Here is a 24,402-nt window from a genome sequence, read left to right on the forward strand (position 1 = left end):
ACGTCTCGCTCACCGAATCTCGAGTGGAACAGGACTGGAAACATGCCATGGTCGTCCCCCTGCTTAAAAAATCTGGTGCTGACATCACAAATCTTGCCAACTTCAGGCCTATATCCCTGCTGCCAGTCTGTTCTAAAATTCTAGAACGCCATGTTAACACCCAGCTTAATGAGTTTGTTGAAAACATGGGATATCTCCATCCGTCCCAATCAGGCTTTCGCGCCAATTACTCCACCGAATCCGCACTCCTAGGGGTAACTGAGCGACTCCGACACGGTATCGATGGCGGTGAGACCTTTGCGCTGATTCTTCTTGACTTAAGCGCTGCTTTCGATACCGTGTCCCACTCCATCTTATTGGAGTCTCTCGGTTCCCTCGGTGTTGCTGGATCTGCGCTCGCCTGGGTGTCCTCATTTCTTAATGAGCGCACCTTTCAAGTTTTCTCAAACAAAGCTGAATCTGCGATTCATTCCTCTGCCTTCGGCGTCCCCCAAGGGTCTATATTGAGCCCTTTGTTGTTTAATATTTACATCAGACCACTTGCTTCTATCGTAGAGGACGCCGGTCTGTCTATATACTCATACGCAGACGACACGCAGATTGTGTTCTCTTTGTCTAGCAGCAGAGCTCAGGACACCTCTGCCCTCAAAATCGGCCTCTCTCGCGTTGCAGCTTGGATGCAAATGCATCTGTTAAAGCTCAACGGAGACAAGACCGAGGTGATCATACTAGGCAAACAAAAAGATCTTTGGGGTCCACGACATTGGCCCAGTGACATGGGTCCTCTGCCTACCCCCGTGCCTGTTGCTCGCAACCTCGGTGTCCTAATCGACGACAAACTCTCGATGAGGCAGCAGGCAACTAAGGTTGCTGCGATCTGCTTTAACACTCTTCGCTGGTTGCAAAAGATCATATGGATGCTGCCTGAGTCCACTCGTAGAACTGTCGTACAGGCCCTTGTGATGTCCCATATCGACTATGGCAATGTGCTTTATCTAGGAGCAGATAAAGCTACAATCAATAAACTCCAGGTTGTACAGAACTCAGCCGCCCGCCTGCTGCGTAATGTCCCAAGGAGAATGTTCGCAATGCAGGCTCTATGTGACCTCCATTGGTTAAAAATCTCGGATCGAGTGGCCTTCAAAACTTTGTGCATCCTCTTCAAAATTCGCCAAGGCTCCGCTCCGGCCTACTTGCACAATCTTGTGCAGCCATATCAGCCTGGCCGCCTTTTGAGGTCATCCAACAGTGGCAATCTTGTGATTCCCAGAATCCGACTGACAAAAATGGGAGGCCGTTCATTCGCATATCTGGGTCCCAAGATGTGGAATGCTCTCCCATTGGCGCTTAAAACAGAAACCAGTCTTCTGGTTTTCCGCAAAAAACTGAAGACCCTCCTGTTCTAGTTCCAGATTCCTCCGGTCTAGTGTCTCCCTTTTGCAATTACTTGTTTTCCGATTTCTCCTCCAGTCTATCCCTGGCGCCGGGAAACCCACTGCGGGTAGCTGCGCGCAATATAAGTTCAATAAAAATAAAAAATAAAAATAAGTCAGAAAAATACCAGACGTAAAAAAGCAGCGTTAACAGCGGTTAGCGCTGCTTTTTTTGTCTCTAACAGAGTTAGCGATATTCTTGATAATAGGAGAAATGTCGCTTAGCGACATTTCTTCTGTTATTCTACTCTGGAACGCCCCCTTTGCATCTCATTAGAGATGCAAGGGGAAGCGTAGAGTAAAAGGGTGCTAACATGCGAATTTGCATGTTAGCACCCTGTTGTTGATAGGGCACTAGTTTTATCTCTGCTTTTTTGGCTTTTAAAGCCAAAAAAGCAGAGATAAAGCCCTTGTTGATATGCCCCCATGTTCTCAGAATAACAATCCATCACCAAATCAAAGTAAAAACAGTTTTACTTACAAGTTCAAAAGATGCTTTTTTCTTAAAACTTTTTTCAAATATTCCACCATGACGGTCAATCATTGACACTCAAAGTGCAAATAAAAAAAACACACATAGGTCGAAACTTAACACAAAAAAAAATTTATGGAGGTTGAGCCCACCAAACATTATAGTCACCATACAATATAAGGATGGGCCATAAATTATTAGAATTTAGAACACAATGGTCCAGACTTACAAAAATTCATAGTACGCAGTAGCCAAACATGCTGCGCTGCGTTGCGTGGAAGGGAGGTAGAAGGAGAGCACCATATCTACAAAGATATGTCTCCCTTCTCCCCTTTCCCTAGCGCCATCGCTGATTTAAGCTATTGTGCGCCAGGCACACAACTCAGCACCATAGTGCCAGGGTGCGTGCCTTAGTCTGCCATAGGTTTTGTACTGGAAGAATTTCCTTCCAGTACAAAATTCTAAATGTAGACATGCTTTAACAATTTCCCTAATTTGTATGTGTGCTGCACAGTGCAGTACGCAAGAAAAGGCAGAAAAGAAAGGAGAAATAAAAACATGTCTCCTCTTCACTCCTTCTTTTAAATAGTTTAACTTTTGGTGCTAAACCCTGTCTGCTATTGTTTGTAGATAGTGTTTTAAGTCTAAAGGCATGGGTGGTTGCATGTGAATTCCCATGTAATGCCCCATGGTGCTAAATAACGGAAAGCAATGCTTTGCGCTGATTTCTGTTACTTTCAGAGGGGCAGATTTACAATAAACTAACGCAATGCGGTGCAGCAAGTCATTTTGCTGCACCGCGCTGCGTTAGTTTGGAAGCACAGGCAAGCAACATATTTACAACAATCTGTTGCATCTCTGTGCTTCCCCCTGCGCTGGCGCACAAACTGCTGCCATGCGCCGACGCCATGGTGCAAGTATGCCGGCGCCACGGGGATGATGTTTATGTGCAGGAAGGGTTTCCTTCCTGCACATAAACAATCAGAAATGGTGTTTTACAACTTCTATGTGTGCTGCATTAGCACTCATAGAACTTTCAAAATGTCATTGTTGAAATGAATGTCTATGTGCAGGAAGGGACACCTTCCTGTACATAAACAATCACCAGTGGTGATTTCCTCTTTCTATGTGTGCTGCAGAATGAAGCGCGCATAGAAAGAGGATAGAAACGAGAAGATCCTCGTTGCGCCTCCCTACGGCTCCCCTGGAGAGGCGTAGCATTCAGGTGCATTTACACATTTACGATTCTTGTAAACCTGGAAATGTGTCTGGTTCCATGGGTGTTGCGTGGTAACACCCACAACAACACCCAAAGAACGCCCCTTTCACGCAAAGTGCTGCATGTAAAGGGGCCATATTAACAAGTACAGAAAAAGTCAGCCAGGGTGGCTTTTCCTGCCCTTGTAAATATGGGGCAGCAAAATGCGCTGCTGTTGCATCAGGTGGCGCAAGGGGCTTGTAAATCTGCCCCAGGGTTTCTTTCCAGCACAAAACAAGTTTTGCACTGGAAGATAAATTAGGAAAAACACACTTTGTGCTGGTTAGCGTCATTTTTGTGACACAAACCTGGAGCAAAATTTTAGCAAATTTGCCCCAGACCAGACAAATATATTCCACATATTTTACTGTGCATGAAAATCAAAATAATTCTATATTCCTATAAGTATGAAAAACCAGGGGCATATTATCAAGAAACGGAGTTAAAATTATCGCTGCTTTAGCGGCAGAAAACTGCAGCTGAAGCGGCGATAATGGGCTTGATAATATGCCCTTGAGAGTTTCAATAGAAGCCCATGTTTTGGTGTCAACATGGGCTTCTATTAGAATTCTCAAGGGCATATTATCAAGCCCATTATCGCCGCTTCAGCGGCAGTTTTCTGCCGCTAAAGTGGTGATAATTTTAACTCCGTGCTTGATAATATGCCCCAACTACTGTGAGAAATATGTGTAGCTATTGCTCAGATGATTGCGGGAAAGACAGATGTTGCGTTCACTTCCTATTTATACTGCCATCTCCGCCCTTCCCCACTCATTACTAGAATAGCCAAGAGTGAAGTACCACAGGTCATCACTTTATGTCCCTGTAGAGTCAGCAGCAATGGGGTGCAGTACCGCAGGTCGCTACTAGATGTCCCTGTGGAGTCAGCAGGACTGGGTTGCAGTACTGCAGATCGTAACTAGATGTCCCTGAGGAGTCAGAAGCACAAAGTGCAGTACCGCAGGTCGCTACTAAATGTCCCGGTGGAGTCAGCAGCACAAAGTGCAGTATCACAGGTCCTTACTAGATTCATAGCTGCCAGGGTTTCAGAATACAATGTGTGACATTTTCATAATTTCAATGTAATTATGAGTGCCATTTCAACAATTATGAGTGAGGTGACAGCGCGCCATTAGGCAAGGTCACCATGGTTTTTAGCCTAATTTGTGCTTTGTGTGTTTTAAATTGGGTTTTAACAAACTGTAATCTCTGTTCACTTTAGAATTTTAACAACGAAGCTTACTTGTGCATTTTGCTCGATTCTCCCTCCATCCCCGGTCCACTGCAGCGTCAGTTGTTTGCGTGGAGGGATGTGGCTCCGCCCTCCACCCCTCATTTCCACTACCGGGGGCATTACATAAGCAATATGGGTGCCCAGCCGCGCAGCGGCGCGCCAAAGGCAAGCCCGTCTGTGCCAGTTTGTCGCCATACACCAGACATGCTGCCAATAATGATAATATGGGGTACACTTACACCCGGAATGAGTTGCTTGCAATCAGGATGCAGGTGGGCAGGTGCAAACAATCTGGTCTGGCGGGGGTAGAGGGTCCCTTCGGCTGCAAATGCTGTGGCTTCTTGTCTGGCACACCCGCAACGCTTAGCAGCCACCAGCCCCCCCTTCGGAGAAATTACACGGCCATTTTCCACTTAAATTGCCGCTCCCTAGCCAAAGACTTTGCCGATGTTCATGATCTCCTGGAAGCTGAGTCCCCAGACGTCCTCTTCCTCACAGAGACCTGGCTTTCGGAGGACATAGTCGCGGAGCAAGTGCTCGCACTCCCGTAAGGCTGTAAGATACATACCTTCAACAGGGAAACGAGAGGCGGGGTATTGCGGTCATTCTTAAAACAGGCTACCTTTGCACCTTTAGAAAGCAAACCGTTGCCAGTTGTGAATGTGCCCACTTTAAAATCACCCTTAATCCCAACTACACTATGACAGGTTTACTGATCTACCGACCTCCGGGTCCCTCAAAGTCTTCAGGGAAGCTCTTAGCGAGACTGTCAGTGCCCAGGTGGTCAATGACTCTAATTTTACAGTAACAGTTGATCTTAATCTGCATCTGGATAACCACTCTGACTCCAAAGGGACGTGTTTTTTGGGCCGATCGTGCAGCATCTCAGCTCGATCAACAGGTCTCAGGACCAACGCATTCAGCTGGCCACATGTTGGACCCAGTTTTTACAAATATACCTTCCCTTACAGTCCAACCCCCTATACCGATGGGTTGATCGGATCATTATCCATTCAGGGCATCAGGCCTACGCGTAATTTAGATAAAACATTTTCCCTCAAACGCCCCTGGCATAAACTGAATTCCATACCTACCTCTCCGCCACCTCCCCAGCTTTACCGGCTGACCCTAACAAGGCTAACTCGGTCTTCTCTAACTGGATTAGCCAGCCTCTTGATAGCCTGATTCCAGCTAAGTTGTCCATGAATCGTCAATCTAAATCCCATCCATGGTACAACACTAAAAAGCTGGAGAGAATCTGGAGAAGGGACTATGACCCGACATCTAAGGATCACTACCGGGTAGCCGTAAGGAGATACCACAGGGCCATCCAAGTTGAGTGTGCAGCATATTATGCTGAGCAAATCAGCAAGAGTACTAACCCAGCAAAGAGTATCTTCTCCACAGTCTCAGGCCTTTAAACTCAGAAAGACGCCGTAGGTCCATTGATCACCTCTGATCAACAGTGTGAAGAGCTTGCTTCCTTCTTTGTCAGGAAGGTAGAAGACATTTATAAATACTTCCCTATGGTCCAACTCGGCCCTCCTGAGGCATCTTGCAATCACACCAATGTCACACTAGAGGCTTTTTCCCCGTTTCCCCCGGATCTATTACTCACCCTTTGTTCTAAAATCAAGTCAGGCTCTCCAGTCGATCCACTGAAGCCCGGGCAATTTTGGAAAATTCTACCCACTATCTTACGTCCTTTAGAACAGGTAATCAATGGGTCCCTCAGTACAGTGGTCGTGCCTACGGCGTGGAAACAGGCCAGGGTGATACCGCTGCTCAAAAAAACTTCCTTAGACCCAAAAAAGCCAGAAAACTTTCAGCCAATCTCCCTGCTACCTTGGGCCGCAAAGATCACAGAGGCCTATGTTAACTCCCTCCTCACGGAACACCTAAACTGCAACAACAGGCTCAACCCTTTCCAAAATGATTTTTGCCCTGGTCACAGCACAGAGGGGCATATCAGCAACAACCGGCAATAATTATCGCTAGGCGCACTTAGCGCTAGGATAATTATCGCCGGCTAACATGGATTTTTATCGCTGAGATAGCGTGCTATTAGCAACGCTTATCTCAAAAGCGATAAAAATCCTAATGCTAACTGCCTAACGTGAGATTATCGCTGGAAACCCAGTGATAATCTCACGAAATGTGGTGTTAGCTTGTTGATAGGGACTCACAAACTTAGCCATGATATCCACCTTCCATAGGATATCATGGCTACGTCAGTCCTGAAGCAGGCGTAAGGAAAGTAGCGATAACAGGGGTTATCGCTACTTTTCCTGCCGCTATGCTTCATAGCGTGGGGATTGATGATAGGAGAAATGTCGCTTAGCGACATTTCTCCTGTCATGTCAGGTCAGGAACGCCCACTTTGCCTCTGATTAGAGATGCAAAGCTGGGCGTTAAGATTCCTGGCGCTAAAGCAAGGTTTCACGCGTTAACACCTTGTGAAAACGGCTGCAAAAGCGGCGATAATTTATTATCGCCGCCTTGTAAATATGCCCCAGAGTCGGCGCTCTTGGCTGTGACAGAACATCTCTGGACAGCTTTAGACGCTGGGCAGACGTCAGCACTGATCCTTCTGGATCTCAGTGCCGCGTTTGGCACTGTGTCCCACGCCACCCTGTTGAGGCACCTGGAGGAGGCTGGAATCATTGGCCTCATTCCTCACGGATAGGATATTTCAGGTGATAGCTCCCCCCTTTACCTCGGGCATCCTTCCCATCAGGCAAGGGGTACACAGGACTCTTCCCTGAGCCCTCTGCTTTTCAATCTTTACGTACAACCTCTTGCTGTAGTAGCCAAGAGCAGAGGGCTTACCATGGTCTCCTACGACGATGACACACAGTTGGTGGTGGCTCTCTCGAGCGGCTCCAAGCAAGACCATTTTAGATTTCAAGGTGATCTTGCGGCAGTCGCCGAGTGGAGGACCGCCAACTGTCTCCAACGGAATGCCAACAAGTCGGAGGTGTTGTTGGTGGGAAAGGACCATGGTCTATGGAATGAGCTCTGGTGGCCCAAGAGCCTAGGCACTGACCCCGCCCCCAAGCAGGCAGTGAAGAACTTAAGGGTCTGGATGGATGCTTCGCTTAATTTCCAGACTCAAACTAAAAAGGTGGTGGGAACCTGCTTTGGATTGCTGCGAGGACCCAAACCCATCCTGGGCTTCTTTGATGCCCCTACCAGGCAGATCATCATCTAGGCCCTGATTATGTCAAGACTTGACTACGCCAGCTCACTGTATCTGGGAACGAACAAGACAGAAATACAGAGGCTACAGAGAGTTCAGAATGCGGCCGCAAGATCTCTCCTCGGTCTGCGTAGAGCCTTCTCAGTTACAAGGGCCATTCTCCACTGGCTGCCTGTGGCTAGGCGAATTGAGTTTAAGGCTCTCTGTATAGCCTTTAAAGTCCTGAAACTTGCATCCTGGAATATCTTGACCAACTTGCTTCTACCCTATGATCCCTCCCGCCAGCTCCGCTTCATGGGACAACACCTGGGGGTGGTCCCCTGAGTCAGGAGGGTCTGTGCCGGAGGTCGTTCTTTTCAGAACAGAGCAGCCATCCTCTGGAATTCGTTGTCGGCCCACATTCGGGGTCTTAATAATTACCTTGAATTCAGGAAAGCCATAAAAACCTTTCTCTTCCCCACTCCGTAGGTCTCCCTGGGCTCTCTCCGATCTTGGTCACCTCATTGCTGTACAGCGCCGGGATGACTCTTTGCTGGGCAGCTGTTGCGCTTTATAAAAACCACTAACATAACATAACTTACTTTCTCGCGGGCAAAATCAGACAATGAAGATGATTGCGATTTGCCACTCTTTAACAGTGACCCTCAAGTATCCATAACCACTCTCTCACATGCTTTTGTTTTGTTTTTTAGAGTTACTCATACCAGTGTAGTGTGTGAGAGCACTGAACATCACACAGGGACAATGAATCATACATGTGTAAAGCAGTGTATAGGAAATGTTACCTAAGAAGTGTAGGAAAGGAATCATAGGTCATTCATGCTGGGTATAGTTTAAGAGTGCTTGATCTGGAGAAGCACAAACTCATCTCCTTATTTATGAGGCCTTGCGTCACTTTTACGCCGCTGATGTGTCACTTTTTGTGACGCTGAGGCAGCGTAAAAAATGTGCCATGTTGGGCCCTATTTACAAAGTGATGCATCTAGGCAGATGCGTCCCTTTGTAAACACCTGCGTCACATAATACCTGCATCAGGTATAATGTATGAAGGGTGGGCTTACCCCAAAAAAAGCCTGGTGGAAGTGGGGCAGTTAAATCTATAAGAATTAACTACCCCACTTCTAAGACACAATTGCGTCAATATCTTACGCTTCCCTCACAGTAGGCGTAAGACTGACGCTGGCCCATTAATGCATGGGACTTGCCCCATGCGAAAGGACACATTGCTGAAGTTGCATCTGTTTTCAGACACACCCCAGCAATGCATCACTTTAGCACCTACAGACACGTCAGAAATACTGACATATCTGTAACTCCTTGCAACATGATGTGTCATACAGTAAATATGACGCATCCATGATTTCACAAGGAGGGAGCACTGAGAAAAGGCGCTTCGCTGTTTTCACGTAGCCATGCGTCACTTCCCATGAATAAAATATACCTCCATGGTTGGGGGTTGTCTTTTCTAATAAGAATTGATTTCCACTCAACTGAACCCTTTTTGCAACATTAGGATAATGAAAGACTGGGCCGAAATTAATTTGCCGATTTACAAGCCCCTTGCGCCGCTGGTGCGTCATGTTGTGTGACACACCGGCGGGCAACCTGCTGCATGATATTAACAAGCACAAGTAATGCCATCCTGCATGGCTTTACCTGTGCTTATAAATATTGCCCCTTTTCACTAAACACTTTGGGGGATATGCATAATAGAAGTGGTGGAGTGAGGCGTTAAACTATTCCACGGCCTCATAAGGCCCGATTTTTCCGCTAGGCAATGGATGCAGAAACACACAGATACACTTTGTTCCCTACAAGCTGACATGATCGCTTCAAAACATTTACAGACACGTGTGAATATCTACAATCTAGTGATCCGTGTAGTTGCGGGTAAACCTGGGTACACATACTTAACATATAATGAAGGCGAAACAGTACCCATAGCATACAAATCACACGTGTACAGAGATACAGATATTCTGACGGCCGTAGAGACTGCGGTAGTGAGAGAAAGAGCGCAGCCTCAGGGGAAACAAATAATTGTCGTGACTCTAGTACCGGCCTTAGAGGCTGCTACATAGGCAAGCATCCCAAACGCTAAAGCCTTAATCCGGGATGGATACAATGGGTTAATTCTCTCACTGCATCAGATGTAGAATATAGATACTACCCAAGTCTAAAAACACATGCATTCCTGCAATATGAACAAGAATATCCTCTACCAAATGAAATAATGCCTCTAGATCAGTATGAATACTTAATTTACACTGACCGATCTGCGCAGGGAGCCATAGAAAGTAAACAGCAATTCAGCGCGGCGTGTGTGATGGCAAAAGGTCGTATGCAGGATGGCAAGTTCCATCCAAGCTGTACAAAAACACAGTCCCTAGGGGAATGCACGGCTCAGCTGGCAGAATTAAAAGCTTTGATACTGGCATTGGTAAATACGGATCGAGAATTCCCCACACTAATTGTGTGTGATTCTTTTTACTGTGGCCAGTCATACAATGAATATCTTCACTACTGGGGACAGAATGGGTTTAAAGATTCAAAAGGTGGCACAATTAAGCATGAAATGCTATCGGAACAGGTAGCTAAGTTGAAAAATGAACTACCAAGAACTCACGTGATACACACACTGAGTCATCAACGTGATGGCGTTCACGTTGAAGGGAATTCATTGGCTGATGAAGCTGCAAAGGGGGCAGTATAACTGCTTCGGTAGCTGCAATTACTCGTTCGAGAACGAGAATAGACGGACAGATAATTGTAGTTGTCACTGCTTCACGCACAAACAGCCCAGCAATACCGAAAGATTTTCCACTCAAGTACTCCTACAAGTTAGATATAAACAACATTCCATATGCTCAGATTCCTGGAGTGAGGGATAGAGTAATACCAAACATGGATCGCAGATTAGATTTAATACTAGCTGCACACAAGGGTCTAGGTTCTGCACACACTGGAGTTCCTGCGACAGTTTATTTACTGAAACAACGCTATTGGTGGTCAGGATTACTAACACACACAAAGAACTTTGTCTTGAAGTGTGACGTTTGTCAACAGATGAAGGGCTCCACCGTGAAACGTCCTGCGCAGACACCTCTACTAAAATCAGACAGACCATTAGCTTGCACCTATCTGGACCACTGAGGCCCACTACACTCAGATGGGGCTTACAAATGTATCATGGTCAAAGTGGATTCATGCTCAAGATTCCTAGGGGTATGGCCTCAGCGCTTGGCTGATGCTCAAACTGTTATAAAAGATTTGTGAGTCTTTCTGGGATCATACGCAGTTGGCACATTACATTCTGACCCTGGCCCCACGTTTAGCTCTCTGGCTTACAAGGAAGCCATGGAAGGTTTGGGTGTGGCATTGCGGTACTCCTCACCGTACCATCCTGAGGGAAATTCGCTAGTGGAGAGGAAAAACCGGGACTTAAAGCAGTCTTTGAAAGCTAGGGTATTAGGTTCCGGTCACTCACCTATATGGGGTACAGCGTGCCCTCAATTATCTGCCAAGAAGCTCTCTAGGTGGGTCACTCCTTACGAGGTTCTATTTGGGACGAGAATGTGGGTACCTGATCTTGATTGTGAAAGCACAGTGGATTATGAAAAACATTTTGACATCAATAAACGTTTGGCTGTTTTACAGGATCTGAATGTATCCAGGACACAACAAATTAATGTCCATATAAAGCAGGCCGCCACTGGGGAAGTAAAATCAGTAACAACAAGACCTGTCAGGATTCCTAAAGTCAGGGATCTGGTCAGAGAAAAGATATTGGACAAGAAAGAATTTGGGCCATCATACAGAAAGCCCGTACCTGTCCTAGCAGCCGAAGGAACAAGAACTGGACTCCTGCAGCCTCTTGCCGGGAAAGAAAAGAGCTTTGTCTCCATTGATCTGATCAAACCACACTAAGTGGCCGATACTGAATAGTAGGTCTCGTGGACTCCTGTGTTGCCGAAGTCCTCCTCTTTCTAATATACAGCAAGTTGAAACAGAAAGACTCATCACGTTTGAGGAGTCAACTACACAGAATGATGGACTATGACATAACACCAAGGAACCCGTTCCTCTTGGAACTGATATTCAAACAGAAAATAAAAATAAAAATAAAAGACAAATTTCAATTTGACCAAACACTGATGTCTACGTAAACGTACCTCGACAAGATCCAGCTAGAAGTTAAAAAAAAAACGGCTGAGCTAATGAAAATAGACCGAATTGCATCTGGCTGTTTCATAGACTTTGATACATTTTCAATGGATCTGAGCGAATCTGAAACGATGCCAGCCCAAAAAACTTGTCAACAACAACTCAAAGACATTTTTTTTTCTTTAAAAGACTTACCTGCTGTCACCGTGGTTATAACTATGGATAATTACCGGGATCCTTTTCTTTCTGTTCTGGTCAGGCTCAGTAACTGTTTTCTGCTTACTTATTAATGGAACTTACCTTCCCCAAAGCTCTGCAACATCAAAAGTGAACTTACTCCTGAAACCTCATGCTTCATCACATCGCGAACACAGTGACTTGTCTTCAGTGAACATTGCAGCAGTTCCTATACCTGATGGTATAGTATGGGACAAGGTTGATTATGACATTTGTAGCCCGACAGAACTTTTAGAAATACCTCATTTATTTAAAATTTCCTTAAATTATGTTATTACCTCCAGTACATTTTCCGATGATTGGGATTTTGAAACTGTAAATAATATGTTGTCTGATTTAGAACAATCTGCCGCATTTTCTAGCAATGAAATGTTGGAAGACACATCAGATTTTAACACCATGTATTGTTAGCAACATTTTGGTCATAACTTCCTACACAAATCTAGTATTCCTAGAAATGTTTTCACATATCACCAATGGGAACATTGCCCAACACTGCCAAAAAGTAGTTCAAAAACGTTTGCACAAACGTCATCCTACGTCCGACAGCGGCAAAGCAAGGTAGCACCCATGGGGAGACCTTTGGGTATATACACATCACATCTTGCTGAGACAGAGAGAGGAGATCAGGACTTCCAGCCCGACACACTGACGCGATACGCTGAGGTTCCTGCATGCAAATACTCCAGCTCGCAGTGGTCTAACATCCCTTGCGGGGTGTCCACCTAGAGACCAGAACAGGTTTCCACAGTCTCTCACTTCAGGTAATGGGGTTCAACTTTATCCTAGAGGGATTCTTGGCTTAATACCTACACACATGCTAGGTACACTCAGGTACGTCTAGTTAGGATTGCATTGTAGGAGTACGCATTTTATTGTCATGTATTTTATATACTTGCCTGCATTCATGATTTTAGCAGAATGGTAGAAATCTACCATCCTTTTACTTTACTAGTGCTTCTAGTCATTTATATCTGTTTCTGTCTAATGATTGTTTCAGCGCTTTTTTTTTACACCAGAATAATGACTGTTCATTAATCCTTATTGAAAACGTCCCTACCGTTTATTCTGTGTGACTGAGCGAAAAGTAGAACACTGTTTCCCCGGTACTGAGGGATCAAGGTTGTCATGTTCAATAGTTGCCAAGAACTATTCTCTCCTTGGTAAGAGCGGTTTTTAGTGGCACTGAGAGATAGCTGGTATACAGGCTAACATACCTGCTAGGGGTGTCCAGAATCAGTCTGAATCCAATACTATAGTCTATGTTGTCTAAACGCCCAGAACCTAAATAGATATATAGGAACTACACGACACTGTATGCTTTTAAAATGACACAGCTCGGCACAGCAAAATGGCTTGCGGCGCTTCGGTTTGTTATTTTTGTGAAAATGTGGCCCGGTGTTTTTTGTACTGCGTTGCAGTATAAAATGCAGTAAAATTTGTTTACAAAAAAAATGAGTGGCAATTTCCTTTTTAACGAAATCTGATCAGTGGCATCGGATGCCCTTATTAGTTTGATGATTGTATATAACATATTGGGCCTTCTTACGGGAAGTCTCTTGATTGATGAGAGTACTGTGAGTTTGTGGTTATTGGTACGTCTTGTCTCTTCGTTTTCTTAAAACAGACCGCATCTGCTGACTCTTAATCTGGTACTCTTAGAAATCGCTTTATATTGACTCCATGTCAGTGCACTCTCGGAGAGATTTGTCATTCCACATAAACCTTACAAAATGTATTAGATTGGGCAATTAGCTAGCAGAAAATCCAGAAAAGTATTTTATACCTTTGAAAGATTGTATAGTTTGTAAAGTACCAAATGAATGTCTAGTGTGAAACACAAAGGAGCATATTTACAAGCTCATTGTTCCGCTGGTGCGTCACTTTTTTAGACGCACCGGTGGCGCAGTCTGCCTACCCATATTTACAAGCCCACATATAGTCACCCAGCGTGACTTTTCATAGCCTTGTAAATATGGTCCCCTTTCACGCATTACTCTGTGTGAAAGGGGCGTTCCATGGGTGTTGCTGTGAGTGTTGCCACGCATCATCCATGGAACTTCATGCAGTTCCAGATTTACAACATTTTGTAAAACTAGGACTGTGCCAGAATTCTATGCCTCCCCAAGAGAGTCGTAGGAATGGCGCAACGAGGAGAAATGCTTTTATCTCTCCTCGTTTTTTCCTTTTTCAATGAGTGCTGCATTATGCAGCGCGCATAGAGGAAAATACCAATAATGATTGTTTTTGTGCAGTCATCCCACAGTGCAGGCACCCTTGCAACATGACGCAAGGATGCCTGCACTGGCGCATTGCAACCAATTGTGCGCCAGCACAGAGCAAAGCACAGGGATGCGTCCTATTGTTGTTAATAAGGGTTCCCGGTTTTATGGTATTTATTTTTTTAACATTTCCATCTGTGTTTATCCATATTTCTTTTTTGGTTATCTTAATGGCCTTTATCCATATTTACTTTGTGTTTTGATAATAAATGGAGCTATAAAATGTGATATTTACACATTTATTTTACACTTGGATGTGCATTCATACATGGATGCCTGTCACGTTTTAGCAAATTAAGCAGCCACATATAACAAAACACTACACTCTAAGGTACATTTTGAGGCTATACTACAAATATGTGTTAACATGTGTGTGTTTTTAAGGAAATCTCATGCTACATTGTACATTTTTTCTAACTATCGTGATGTCTATCTGATCAGCTGTTGCCATGAATTCCTGAAAGACAGCAGGAGGAGTCTCTCCGAAGAAGTACAATTTTCATTTTTTCTCCTTTTAAAAATAAACACAGACAGGAAACACATTGGGGCATATGTACGAGGAAGTGGTGGAGTGAGGCATTAGCCGTCATGGCTTACCGCCTCACTCAGCCACTTCAGAAACACAAGACTGCACCATATTTACAAGGATACGGTCCAGCCTTGCGTTTCCCCCTGTGCTGGCGTTACTCTTAGCCGTATAGCGCCAATGCAGCGCCATGAAAGTCACAAAATGGCATTTTCCTGTACATAAACAATCCATGGCAGCTTGCTTTTTCCATGTGTGCTGCACAAGGCAGCACGGATGTATGTCGTTACAACGCACACTTTTACAACGCATGCACTTACAACGCATTTTTTACAACGCAACATCCACTACAACGCATTCCACTACATCGCATGACACTAAAACGCATATTTAAAAACTACCTTTACAACGCATTCCAGTATATCGCATACTACCTTTACAACGCATACCATTACAACGCATAATATTACATTGCATTTAAGGTAAGTATTGGATAGTATAGGGGTAAAAATTACTATTCTTACTCCAGGGGGTGCAACAGTAGGGTAAGTGTTGGATAGTATAGGGGTAAAAATTACTATTCTTACTCCAGGGGGTGCAACAGTAGGGTAAGTGTTGGATAGTACAGGGGTAAAAATTACTATTCTTACTCCAGGGGGTGCAACAGTAGGGTAAGTATTGGATAGTATAGGGGTAAAAATTACTATTCTTACTCCAGGGGGTGCAACAGTAGGGTAAGTGTTGGATAGTATAGGGGTAAAAATTACTATTCTTACTCCAGGGGGTGCAACAGTAGGGTAAGTGTTGGATAGTATGGGGGTAAAAATTACTATTCTAACTCCAGGGGGTGCAACAGTAGGGTAAGTGTTGGATAGTGTAGGGGTTTTAATGTAATATTATGCGTTGTAATGGTATGCGTTGTAAAGGTAGTATGCGATGTAATGGAATGCGTTGTAAAGGTAGTTTTTAAAAATGCGTTGTAGTGTCATGCAATGTAATGGAATGCGTTGTAGTGGATGTTGCGTTGTAAAAAATGCATTGTAAGTGTATTGCGTTGTAATAGTTGCGTTGTAAAGGTTGTTCCCCAGGCAGCACACGTGAAAAAAGCAAAAACAAGGAGACATAATGCATGTCTCCTCGTTTCGCCAAGTTAAGAGCAGGTTTTCCCTGGTCTTCATTTTGGTGCTTCCTCCTATGTACGCCACCCTTGTACATAGGGGGCAGCGTCAACAATAATAGATGTTGCGGTGTAACGCCCACTGCAACACCCACAGCCCATACCTTTCACGCTAACCAAAGCATGAAAGGGGGCCTAATTTACAAGGCAAACCGGAAGCCTTACTGTCAATACAATGCATCCCTGTGCTTTGAAAATGACGCAGCACGGTGCAGCTAAATGGCTGGCGAAGCTAACGCATGCACATTGCAGTGTGCAACAAGGATTAGTATCCATCTACATATTCTAATGACATTTATACCGCTATTTTTCATTGAACAAACAGGTGCAATATTTACTTTGCTGAGTTGGACAATTCAGTTTTATCAAAACGATTTTTCTCGAGGATGTGACTGTGTTAGAGTTGGCTTTTTTGAATAACATTTTTTATTATGTGTTGATGATAGTGGCTGTGCTAGTAGACACGGGCCGTTAAAGGAGCTGGTGGAAGCTTCAATGGGGCTGAGCAGAACATGCGGACGATGACTGCAACAGGTTATGGATGTGGCTGGGCTGTCCTGGACCTCGCAGAAGTGAGGTTTGGGGGTTCAGAAGCAGTGCTGAGTTTGGGAGACTTTGGTGAACCTTTGCCTGCGGAAGTGGGATTTTGGTAATGCATGAAGATGGGCTCAGTTTGTGGGGTGGATTTGTTGACTGTCCTTGACTCCAGGGAAGACTCGGTGGCCCAGATTCTGAAACCTGAAAGGCAACGCCGTGCAGCACCCAAAGATGCTGCGCTGCATCGCATGACAGGGAGGGAGGAGGAGAGCACAATATTCACATGGAAGTAGATTTCTCATCCCCTTCCCCTGGTGCTGGCACTGATTTCAGCTGCCGAGCACTGCGCACACACCTTAGTGCCATAGCGCTCGAGTGTGTGTGTGAGTCTAGCATAGGTTTTGTAGAGGAAGGGTATCCTTCCTGTACAAAATGCAATGCCTAGACAAATGAAAAAGCTTTTCCTACTTTGTATGTGAGCTGCACAGTAAAGCACGCATGCAAAGTCGGAAAAGCACTGAGAAATGACAAAATGTCTCAGTTTATCGCGTGCTTTTCAGCAGTGTTACTTTTTAGCATTAAACCCTTTCTACTGATGTTTGAGAGAAGGGCTTAGAGTAAAAAAGCATGGGTGGTCACGCGGTTAGACCCATGTACCATCCATGTAACAACCCCTTGACGCAAAGTAATGTAAAGCAGGGTTTCGCACTGCTTTGTGCTATTTTTCTTTACAAACCAAAGCAATACCAATTTGCGTTGGTTTGCGAATCCCCAAAAAGGTTCATCTATGGGTTAGTGTAAGAAAAGTAACGTTAGCCCGACGCTAAAGCTTTCGGAGTCTGGGTCCGACTCTTTTCTCTTCAAATACGTGGGCATATATATAAAAATATGTCGGACCAGGGAGCCACGCCAGATTTGGCAACGCGGTGCGCCGACATTTTTAAAACACAGGAATGCGCCGTATTCACAATAATACGGCGCACACCCATGTTTCCTAGCGCTGGTGAGCCAGCGGTTCAACAACAACAGCTACTCTACTACCATAGACTCACCTGGGCCCCTCAAACACACAATGGAGTAAAACCGCTGGGTGTCAAGTTTATGAGTTTCACAATGTTTAGGATTAGTCTAAAATGCCTCAATTCTCTTTTAACTAACCCTTCACAGATCAAAAAGTTCTTTCCTCTGGTCGATGGACCATTAGTTGAGCTAATTGATAGTGATATTGACATAAACAAGCTTACTTATACTTTAAAATTGAAATAACCACAGACTCCTTTAAATTTTCAACGCTTTATCTAAATGTTTAGAGCATGTGAACCACTTCAAAAATACAATACATTCGCTTTCATTTGTTGGAGAGAGAATTCAATCAATTAGAAATCATATATTTATCACGGATTCAAGCAATGATCAATGCACAGAAAGGGAGAGGACAGAGAGAAAAGATCATTTAAATAATGAGAAAAATACTTCACCAAGAATGGTGTGAAAGACCAACCCCTTCCCCAAATGGCTGGTGAGGGCTGGTGAGGGCTGGTGAGGTACCCTGAGATAGATTCAGGAAACAAAGTCTTAAGGACAGGAATCAGGACAGGATAGTTACCTCTCTAATACCGACGATTGCGCCGCACCCCTCTCTGACACTCTCTTCCTCCTCAAGATTCTTCCACAAATCTTCTTCTAACCCAATTAATTTAGGAAGGAAAGTTCTGCTTCAGATTTTGCATTCGATTCTTCATCAGCATCTCACAGCATCTTCCCCCAGCACTCGGCTCACAGCATCGTCTGCACCACGCACAGCATCTCTGTCTCAAGGAGCTAACTAACTAACTAAAGCTACCTTAGGTACACCTTTCGTTCAGGATGTCCCACCCATAAATGTTTCAATATCATAAAAAAACGAACATTGATTGGTCAGACAGGGGGGGAAGCTCCATCACACCATGATTACATGACATCAATTTCTATTAACTTATTGTTTGCAAACCCATCCCCTTAATTCTTTATTCAAACTTTATTTCACACCCGCATTCACATTACATTTGCAACATTTGTAATAATTCAGACGTGTAGTTTCATGCATTTGAACTCTTCACTGCATTAACTCAGGCTCCGACATTCGGCGACCTTGTCCCTCTTCCAACCTTTGCACCATCCTTCCGGGTCCACTCTCAATAGTCATGCGCAACTGTGTCAGGTGGTTCATTTTACTTCAGCTACACACTAGAGGCCCAAATGCACACTAATAATAAAGTCAGAAACACAGATGTTACTTTCAAGAATAAATGGTTTCACTGTATCCCACCCATCTCTACACAATTCCTCTTTATTTATTATAATTTTTCCTGCATTAGCGTTAGTATAATAGCTCCTTTTCTTTTCAGCAAAGCAGATGCCCTGTACGCGAGCCTTCAAGCTGCCATATTAGTGCCTTCTGCTCATGCGCAAGAATTTCCCTCTAAGCGAAAGCTCGTCATACTACGTAGATGCAGTTGACGCATGCGCAGTAAAGATTCCCAGATTAGAGCATTTTAGTCCTTCATTCATTTTGTTAACGTTAGTAAACACATAGGCAAGCTTCACTAACCCGTGTGTTTGTGTGGTGCACGTTAGTTTTACACAAAACATCAGTGGCGCAAAAAAAGCTCCCTAGTACAAGCGCATGCACCCTGCCACAATGTTGCAAGGGTGCCTGCGCTGCAGGGGCGATTGTTTATGTGCAGGAAGGGACAAATTCCTGCACATAAAGAATCAATAATGGTTGAAGCAGCAAACATAAAAAGAGCAAAAAGTGAGGAGAAATTAATCATTTCTCCTGGTATCACCATTCTAAGACCAGGTATTCCCTGGCCTTCGTTTTGGCACTGTCCCAGCCTTGTAAATCTGGGGCACCTTGCAAAAAGTATGGTCATTGCAGTGGAACGCCCACTACAACACCCACTGCACGCCCCTTTGCCAGCGAGAACTTCGGTGGAAAAGGGCATATTTACAAGGTGGCGTTAAGCCACATTAAGTGGCTTAGCGCTACATTGTAAATATTGAAATGCCACACTGCCACCAAAGCATCAAAAAAAGTAACGCTCCGGTGGTGATAGGGGTTTGCAAATATACCCCACAGTATGCACACTGCAGTTTGCCAGGACTGATGGAGGATTGACGTCACAACTGAATGCCTCCCTGTTCTCACACCATCAAGACTATAAAAAGCCAGAGCGTCTGTTTCATTTATAACAATCAACATAAACACGACATTTTATATCAACAAAATGATTTGATTATCCAAGCTTTCACATGACATTTACAATATGTACATCAAGAGACTTTGATTAAGGGGAACTAATACAAGTCCTTCATAGCAACAGAACCCACAGGAGTCATGGCTGCCCCCCCCAGGCACCAGGGCCAGCTTTAGTTCTGGTGGTGCCCTGTGCGACAATGTTTGTTGGTGCCCCCCCATGACCACCTCGCAACGGATTCCCTCAATACCACCATTTGATAATGCCCCCCCCAAGTCTCCATAACCACGGTCTATTAGATTCATTTAGTTTTATAGCAACACTCATACCAGTTTAAGATGCATCAGAAATGTTACATAAAACAGAGGCCTATAAGGTGAAGGAGTCACATGTCATCCAAACTGGTAGGCAGGATAGTTTAAGAGTCCTTGGTCCTGAAAAGCACAAATTCTGAATTTAAAATGTAACAACATTGTTAGGGATTTTCTTTAATAATAAGAATTGATGTCTACCCAAATGAACCCTGTTGGCAATATAAGGGCAAGGAAAGACTGGGCAAATAAACATATGTAACATATTCCTTGCAGTCTGCATGCTGCTCGTTGACGACAGTTAATCGCTCCCTTCTCTGTATTAGGATTTTAACTTTTAAACTGCAAGTAACAAAAGGATCTCTCTGACATAAGCGATAACCCATTGACCTATTTATATTATATGCACTTTGTGATGTGAATGGGACTCGTTCTTTGCAGCAGGCACATTAACCCTAAGCGCTAACAAACAAAGCTCCGGTCTGTCTCCAGGAAGAACATTCATCACTGGAGTTATCCTGACATTTTCATTGATGCTTGAAAATTGCCGGGACAAGGAACGTGGCATCGGATGCATTTAAAACGTAAATAAAACAATAAACATGGCGCCCCCACCCCACGTCAGCACCCGGTGCGGTGGCACCGATCGCACCGCCCTAGAGCCGGCCCTGCCAAGTACCATGACATTGACTATTCCAAATGATTTGGGACTGTGGTCCCCATACCACAAGTTGCATATCACAAGGCGAACTCACCTGCCCCCTCAAGATAGAGGGAGCGTGGGCCAGCATGAAAACTGGACCCCCACCGTAACCATGCCAGAGCCAACCCAAGAAAGGGATGATCCCCCTGGCACCCAATGGGGATGAGCCTGGGCTACCAAGCCATACCTTGCACCCCTGGCGCAGAGGCCACCCCGACATCCTCTGGGGCCATGTAATGGAGTACCGTGAGAGACCAGGGACAATCACTGTAGCAGGAGTCCCAACCCTACTCTACACCCCCACGGCAACCCCAGCCCCGGTTTTGAGCCAAAGGCTTCACTTCAGTTACTGATGCCAAGGTTGTCCATCTGTTTTGTGACCAAACATGACTCCTTCCCCGCCCCAAGAAGGAACAAGATGGGAGGGTGGGAAAAAAGGCAGCTTCGCCGCCGAGTTCAGAGCAGCAGCGTGGGAAGGTCCGGGGCGTGGGCACAGCAACAAGGTCGTCGGAGGCAGCCAGTCGAGGCAAACCAGGTAACTATGTGGAGATGCACTCCCCACTTTTATCCTTGCCTGGCTGCCCCCGGGACCGCCCTGGCCCCCCCTAGCCCGCACCGGCCCACCTACCAATCACGGGTGACCCTGGCGTAAAGATTCAAAATTGCGGCACCACCGTTGGCGCTGCTGGGCACCAGTCCAAACCGGCCCGCACCTGTCTTGGGGGCTCCCCATCGGTTGGCGTTGCCCCCTGGGCCAGCACCCCCTGTTTCACTGTACGGCCTGCCCCCAGGAAGGCAACGCTCACTGCGTCCCATCTCACACCATCTGAAGCCACAATTAAACTCATTTTTCCTTCCAGATTATAAATCTTGCAGAAGGTGACACAGGAAACATGGGTAACCTGATTATACTCTTCAGAGCTCTCCCCAAGATGAATTTACAGAAGCAAAGGATATATCTGCAATCGCCTTCAACGGCCCAGAATTGGGAGAAAAGAATTTGTTCACTGAAGTGAATTTTACATCTGAAGAGATTGGAAGACAGATAAAGGGGCAACAAAGAGCAACGACGGAGTTGGGACAGAGTAACCACTCTCTAAAAGGAAAGATGGAAGCCATCTCCCTCCAAAATAAGCCACCCCTACAACCTACCTTAACGGAGCAATGTGATGCGCCAAAGGTAAGTAGCTCTCTAAGTGGTGTGAAGGGCGCGGAAGGTCAGTTTAACCTAAACGACCTCCAGTTACCAGTAGAAAGTAACACTGATAACAAAGGCACGATTAAAGAAAAGGCGAAGCAGGTGAGGGCAGGTCATGGCATCCTACCGCCTTAAATCAGCACTCCTGAAGGGGCCCTAGTAACAACAATGCTACTCCCTAACACCCCGCTCCCGGAACATAGAGGGCTTTTAGACATTCACCGGGAACCCGAAAACACATGGAAACATATGAAAGAATCTGCCGGGCTGCCACCTGGTCAGCATGACTGGCATTTTAAAGGCCCAGCCAGTGTAACAAATACAAAAATTCATGAAAGGCGGTTTTTCTTTCACTTATCAGTATATGCTTCAAAGTGCAATGTAAGAGAAAAGCACTTTAAAACATCAGCCTGTCTGCTGCTGCAGCAGCCCGGTGCCCCCCTATCAGCCCGCCCAAAGTAGCTGGAAGGCACTCTCAAGACACGTGCTCTGCCTGGCACACACTCCCCGGGCACTTCTAGACTGCTAATGTAGTCAGGTGAGTCACACATACTCTCTCTCTCTCTCTCTGCACTGAAGTTGGTGTGTCTGATCTCTGAAGCATGTGCATTAACCTACTAGGCTGCCCTTCCAATTAGTTGCACTGATAACCAAGAGGAATGTTTTTTTCTTTATATTTCAGATGCACAATTCCACACAGAGAGTAAATGTGTGGTACACACAGCGAAGTTACCAGGCTTGCAATAAAAAGCTTCTGTTTTCTTATATGTACAACAAATAATGTTAGAAATGCATAATGAAAATAGAAAGATGATCAAAGGACCACTTCTCTCCCCCTTAAATGAACATCCTGCTTGTACCTTAGAGGTCATCTTTAATGTTTGGAAAGAGTGTGTCCTTCTACTCATGAAATGAAAAAATGTCACTCTTAAGTGTCCCACATGTGGTCACTTAATGCCACTCATAAGCGCCCTAAAATCATGGAAATGTCACAAAGAAGCAATCTTAAAACTTGGCAGCTATGAGCTATGAGTGCCCTTCCATTTCTGGCCCTTTGCAGAAGTTTTCAGATCTCCTTAAACTTTCTTGTTGCTCAAATGGGTGTAGTTTCCGATATTTATGTGTTTCCCTTGTCTTCATTGCTTGATTTTGCTCACCAGAAAATGTCACTCATAGTCATTGAATGTCACTCATAATTACACTGAAATTATGAAAATGTCACACAAGCAATCTGAAACCTTGGCAGCTGTGTAAAGATAGAAGACAGGCTGAACACTACGCAGTTTTAAAGACCACTCGTTCAAAAGAATGAAAAATTGTCTAGCAGTCGCGACAAAGAATTTTCAATTTTATTAAGGACACGGAGGCGAGGATTATGCTTCTCAATCTTTACTGACAATAACAGCAGCCAATAAAAAACTATCAACTTTAAACTGGCATGACCCCGGAAGGCAAACCCCCTCCTGTGTCTGCACCAATCACATTCCAGTCCACGACATAAGTGTCCTTGTAAACTCCATAACTTCCTCTTTCTTTGCGATCATTATCCACAGTCCAACCATAACTGGAAACCCAACGTGACGTAGATCCTTGTCACAACCGAAGCTCTCTTGAACTTCCACTGAACTTCACACCGCCACCCGCAGTAATCCCATTGTCTCAGGTTTGCTTGCTCTGGTCACCAGAAATGGAAACCGACACCGTAAATTCCATTCCAAACTAATGGAAATACAATAACACTGAACCAACTCTAGGGCGGGTAAAATGCATTATAACCTACATATTACTGTCACTGACAATGTAGCCTGGGTGGGATAATCCTCGCCTCCGTGTCCTTAATAGAATTGAAAATTCTTTGTCGCGACTGCTAGACAATTTTTCATTCTATGTCAGTCCACGGAGGCTCTGATTATACTAGTTTAAAGTTGCTCCACCACCACCGAAGGTTTATGATAAAACGTCTTAAAAGTGGAATCAGCAGACCAATCCGCCACGGTCATGATGTCTTGCAACCGGGAACCGGCGCCAAATGATTTGGAGGCCATAGCACCTCTAACCGAATGAGCTCCAAATTTGGAAGTGTCAACCCCTGCTAGACCCAGTAACCAAGTAACCCACCTGGCCAGAGTTGCAGTAGTGACCGGGCGAAAAGGTCTCTGAAGAGAAATCAACAATTGACCTAACGCATCATTCCTAAATTCCCTAGTACAGTCCTCATAAACTTTTAAACATTTGACCACACATAATTTGCTGTGATGAGGAAATGCAGGATAAGAAATACAATGCGAATGTGTTTTTGTACGTCTTGAAATTGTAAAGGAAACTCCCGAAGGAGTAAATACTCTACCTGCCAAATCAAAGGCCCGCACATCAGACACTCGACTGCATGAAATCAGACACAACAAAAGCGTTAATTTCGCCGATAACTGTTT

The sequence above is a fragment of the Triturus cristatus genome, chromosome 2_2, assembly GCF_964204655.1.
Source record: "Triturus cristatus chromosome 2_2, aTriCri1.1, whole genome shotgun sequence".
Classification (NCBI taxonomy): Eukaryota; Metazoa; Chordata; class Amphibia; order Caudata; family Salamandridae; genus Triturus; species Triturus cristatus.